The sequence below is a fragment of the Coenobita brevimanus genome, chromosome 83 (assembly GCF_032717465.1).
Source record: "Coenobita brevimanus isolate Jiangsu-jjx chromosome 83, ASM3271746v2, whole genome shotgun sequence".
NCBI classification, from domain to species: domain Eukaryota; kingdom Metazoa; phylum Arthropoda; class Malacostraca; order Decapoda; family Coenobitidae; genus Coenobita; species Coenobita brevimanus.
In genome coordinates, this window is record NC_137036.1 from 2,051,408 (window position 1) to 2,057,407 (window position 6,000).

Genomic DNA, 6,000 nt, shown 5'->3' on the forward strand with positions numbered 1-6,000 from the left:
CTCTTCCTATTTCTCACCATCATCCACTCACTTGATGTAGTGCTGCTTACTTCTTCCTTCACCTTTATCATTCTTTCTCTGTGTCTGTCCTTCTCTCTTCCTATTTCTCCCATCTTTCCTGTCACTTTTTATTATGCCTCTCTCCTTTTCAGGTGGCTTTACATTGAGTGGCAAGTCAAATGGTTTCCTGTGAACCAGGAAACCATTTACAACACTGGGTGGTAACCATATAACCAACCCATATGTGTTCCTTACGTGTCAGCAAGTGGGTTGGCGGAGGGTTAGTGCCCCTCCCTGTAAAATAACTAACTCGAAGACAAACGGCCACCCCTTACAGGATTATGGCATCTGGCTATAGATAGATTGATAGAGCGGAAAAACCTGAAACACCTAACAGAATTCCAAGGTCAAGCACTCTTCTCCAGTGAGGTGCTTTCCATTGTAAGCTCGCTGCCTTGAGATGATTCTGTGTAGCTTTGGAGAGACATAACCAGACTGGAGGGTTTAGATGCAGCCTTCATTGACCTCTTTAGTACAAGAAATCTTTCCCAGGTTGGGTATTGAGGCAAGAAGAATGAACCAGTAAAATAATGTTATTTGATTCAAGGGTTTACTGACATCATTGAACTCGTTGTCACAAGAACATGGGTGGATGCAGGGGTGATGTCTGTGCTGCCCAGCCAACACCATATCACAGTAAGAACAGTACAGTATATACCACTGTGTTTATAGACTGTATCCTGCACTGGCTGTTATTTTTATTTCCTTTCGTTTATTGTTTTGTTTGTTTTGCTTATAAAGGCTGCATCATGCTTGCATGCATCATCCTTGGTGACCTAATGGCAGCGCTCCATGCTATTCAATCTCTGGCAGCCTCCCTATGCAGTCCCATATCCCATAGAAATATGATACAAAGGTGCCAAACCATCATTACTTTGTAAAGAGGCTGCTAGAGATTGAGCAGCACGGAGAGCCACCATTAGGTGATCAAGGCTGATAATTGGAACCTTTACAAGTAGAATTAAGTAGAATAAACAGGTGATATGGGCAGCACTGAGATAGCTTGCTGGATCCCCCTCCTCTGCAAGACCCTTTCATGTTGACCAAAGCCTGTCTGGGGCCAACCTTAGCAAGCATCTGCCGTCATTCCGGAGGTGTGGGTGTCTGTGCCGTAGCTTTAATGTACACACTGGCCCGTAGGTGGCACCGCACTAGTACCTCACATACCTTGTGTGTTGTGGAGATGGCTCAGTTGGTGTGGGTGTGGGTGTGGCTGTGGGAGTAAGAAATGAATAAATTATGCAGGATTTACACTGTTGGCTGGTGTGGGTGTGGCAGTAGGAAATGAGTAAATGATGCAGGATATACAGTGTTGGCTGATGTGGGTGTGGCAGTAGGGAATGAATAAATGATGCAGGATATACAGTGTTGGCTGGTGTGGGCGTGGCTGTGGGAAAAATGGGAGAAATGGAGTTCCCCCGAGCTAAGCCCTGTATTGGACTATATAGCCCCGCTAGGGTTACAGGAGGGAGCTACCCCTCCCGGCACGGCAGCCCGGGCGAGGCTCGAACTTGCAATCCCCCGATCACAAGTCCACTGCGCTACCACTGTGCTACCGCACGCCCCCGTGGCTGTGGGAGTAAGAAATGAATAAATTATGCAGGATTTACACTGTTGGCTGGTGTGGGTGTGGCTGAGGCTGTGGGAGTAGGAAATGAATAAATGATGCAGGATATACAGTACATTGTTGGCTGGTGTGGGTGTGGCTGTGGCTGTGGAAGGAGAAAACGAATAAATGATGCAAGATTTACACTGTTGGCTGGTGTGGGTGTGGGTGTAGGAAATGAATAAATGATGCAGGATATTCACTGTTGGCTGATGTGGGTGTGGCAGTGGGAGTAGGAAATGATTAAATGATGCAGGATATACTGTACCTTGTTGGCTGGTGTGGGTGTGGGAATTGGGAGTAGGAAATGAATAAATGATGCAGGATATACACCATTGGCTGGTGTGGGTGTGGGAGTAGGAAATGAATGATGCAGGATATACACTGTTGGCTGCTGTGGGTGTGGGTGTGGGTGTGGGAATAGGAAATGAATAAGTGATGCAGGATACACACTGATTACGTTGATCCATCTCCACAACACACGAGAAAATGTCGTGCTGAGAGGAAGGGAGCATTCTATATTGGCCATCCCATATATGTATTATTGTTGAGTGTGTAGGCTATATTGTATTTAACTTTATGTGTGAGAAATAAAACTGTTACGTATTATAGAGATATATATTGTACAGTACTATATTGCATTTATTGTTGGTGTTCATTGGTGGGGACGCTCACCATCCACTCACTCAATGTAGTGCTAGTAGTTCATATGTACTTGATGTAACCAGCTGTGATGTGATAAATAGAGGCAACAGCTGGTGTGGGCAGAGGAAAGAGGAAGCTGGTGCACTGATGAATGATGAATAGCAGTGAAGAGTGAATGATTTATGTATGAAGTCAAGTGTAGGTGATTTGTGTATGTGAAGTCAAGGTGTACATGATTTTGTGCATGTGAAGTCAAGGTGTACATGATTTTATATGTGTGAAGTCAAGGTGTACATGATTTTGTGTGTGTGAAGTCAAGTGTAGGTGATCCGTTATGTCAAGTGAGAGAGAGAGAGAGAGGTTAGAGCTTCAATTCTTTCTTTAAAACACTTTGGGTGACACAGAACCCATTAGAGAGAAAGAACTGAAGCCTTAACCTGTCTCTTTGCCACCCAGCGTTTCCAGTTTAAGCTGTGTTATTTCACTCTCATCTTAAATGTCAGGACCAACTTGCCTAGCCTGGGCTCCTACGCTCCTCATGGGGCAACGTAGGATTGGATGGTGGATGGTTGGATGGATAGTTTGCTGATGAAGGATAGAGTGCAGTGAAGAAAGGGTGAATGAATGTCAGGGAAGGATGGATAGTTTGTTGATGAAGGATAGAAAGCAGTGAAGAAAGGGTGAATGAATGTCAGGGATGGATGGATAGTTTGTTGATGAAGGATAGAGAGCAGTGAAAGTGTGGTAATGAAGTGGTGGGTTCAAGAGGCAGTGAATGTCAGGGTTGAGATGATGATACCGGCTTTGATCTTTGCGTAGGAGGCATGGGTCCAGCTGGTGTTGTGGATCAAGGTTTATGTGGATCTCAGCCCGACCATCTGCAGGCTGGAACTGTCCTTTGTAATCCACTATCATTCTTTCAGGTGATAGGGAGTGAGGTGAACATTTGTGTAGGCAGACAGAGAAGATGCTGTGTTAGGCAGTGAGGTGATGAACATTTATATAGGCAGACAGAAGACATGCTGTGTAAGGAAGTGAGTTGAACATTTGTGTAGGCAGACAGTAGAGCTGCTATGTAAGGAAGTGAGTTGAACATTTGTGTAGGCAAACAGTAGAGTTACTGTGTAAGGGAGTGAGTTGAATTGATGAACCGTGTATAGCCAGACACTTGACATGCTGTGTGAGGAAGGGAGTTGAACATTTGCATAGCCAGACAGAAGAGCTATTGTGTTCTGTTGATGCCACCACAACATTGCCAGTACCAGAACAAACACCAGTACTAATGAAATACACTAGATAATGCTGCCAGGGTTCAGGAATAATTATTGTCTTTATTCAGGGACTCGTCAGCTGTGGCTATTTTAATTCGTTGGTGGATAAATTTTTCGGTTATATACTTTCCCCCAATAATCAGTAGTCAGTGGTGGTGGCTGGCATTTCCCATATATATGTAAAAGATTGATTGAAATGGAAAAGAAAACGCAGATGGAAAACTTGAAGACTGATGAAAAGGAATGATAAAAACAGCAGTGGTGTATATAACTGAATTTATTGTAGAGAGACACATTGAAGTGGTTTGGCCATGTGGAGAGGATGGAGAGCGAGAGACTGACAAGAAGAATGTATGTGAGTGAAGTGGAGGGGAGGAGAGGGAGGGGGAGGCCAAGGTTGAGATGGAGGGATGGAGTGGAGAGGTATGTGAGAGATGGGGGTGTGAGCTGGGAACAGGGCAGTGAAATGGTGGGGAACAGGGCGACATGGAGGCAATTTGTTTGTGGCCACCCTTTACGGGATTAAGGCATCTGGCAATAGATAGATAATGTTGAGAAAAAGAATTTGGTGGTTGAGAGAGTGACAGCACCAGAAGTGGAAAGAGTGAAGAATGGAAAGGCAGCAAGTGTTGTGGTTAAAATAATAATAATAATAATAAATAAATAAATCTGTGAATGGTTGTATGTGTGGGGGGGTGGAGTCAGGATTCCAGGGGATGTGAGTGGTGGGTCATTGAATGTGTGGCCCATTTCACTGGCAAGCTGTTGATTAGTTGTCCCTCTGTCATGTTTTTACCTTCCCTCACTTTCTGGGTCTTACCTCACACCATCTTTGGCTGGGAGAAGGACACTGGGATGATAATGGTGATGGTGATGAGGATGATGATGATGGTGATGATGATGAGGATGATGAATATGATGATGATAATGATGATAAAATATTGTACAAAGACCAAGTGAGTGTAATAATTATCAAGGAGGGAGTGTGTTGAGATGGAGAGAATGGAGAATGAGAGCTTGACTGGGAGAGTGTATGTGGTGAGGTGGAGGGGGAGATTGAGTATGGGATGGAGGGATGGGGTGGAGGGGAAGAGGTAGTATGAGATGGAGGGATGGGGTGGAGGGGGAGATTGAGTATGAGATGGAGGGATGGGGTGGAGGGGGAGATTGAGTATGAGATGGAGGGATGGGGTGGAGGGGGAGAGGCAGTATGAGATGGAGAGATGAGGTGGAGAGGGAGAGACAGTATGAGGCGCAGTGATGGGGTGGAGGGGGAGAGACAGTATGAGATGGAGGGATGGGATGGAAGGACAGGCAGTATGAGATGGAGGGATGAGGTGGAGGGGGAGAGACAGTATGAGATCGAGGGATGTGGTGGAGGGGGAGAGGCAGTATGAGGTGCAGTGATGGGGTGGAGGGGGAGAGGCAGTATGAGATGGAGGGATGGGGTGGAGAGGTATATGAATGAGGGTGGTGTGAGTTGGAGGGAGAGCAGCATGATGGTGGAGGACAGGGTGACAGTGAGGCAGTTTGTGGTTACCTCTGGGCTTAAGGTGTCTGGCTATAGATAGATAAATGGATATAAGTGCTGGTAGTGGAGGAAGGGTGTGTGGTAAAATTATCACAGAGGAGGTGTAGCAGATATCAGATATGGCGTGATGAGTAGGACAGTTCTGGAGTGTTTGGAGATGTCTATCTGTCTAACTATTGCCAGGTGCCTTAATCCCATATGGGGTGCCCACAATCAAATCGCCTCCATGTCGCTCTGTCCCTCGCCATTTCACTGCCCTGCTCCCAGCTCACACACCCCTCTCTCATGTACCTCTCCACTCCATCCAGCCATCTCATCCTTGGCCTTCCCCTCCCTCTCTCCCCTTCCACCTCACACACATACACTCTCCTCATCAGTCTATCACTCTCCATCCTCTCCATATGTATAGAACTGATATGTGTGTATGTATACATGTAAGTGTATGTGTGTGGGCAGATCATGTAGCAAGACTAAGGGATAACTGATGAAGCAAGAGGCTGACTGACTGGACTCCAAGAGATTGTAAGCGTGGCAGAAAAAGGCCAGACAGGAGGTGGAGAGGTGATAGAGATGCCTGCAGGGAAAACGTGACAGAGATTGGCTCAGTCAAGGAATTCATGGAGAAGGTTGGGGGAGGCCTTTGTTCAGCAGTAGACTTGTAATGGCTGATGATGATGTTGATGTGTGTGTGTGGATGATGATGATAGTGTGTGTGTGTGTGTGTGTGTGTGTGTGTGTGTGTGTGTGTGGGAGAAGGCATGAAAACCACAACAATGGCAGGATATGGATAATAAGTGTGTAAAAAATTGTGTGGGGTGGAAGCTGAGGGAATGAATTAATAAAGGATCTGAATATTAATGGAGATACACATAACAAGGATGGAGAGC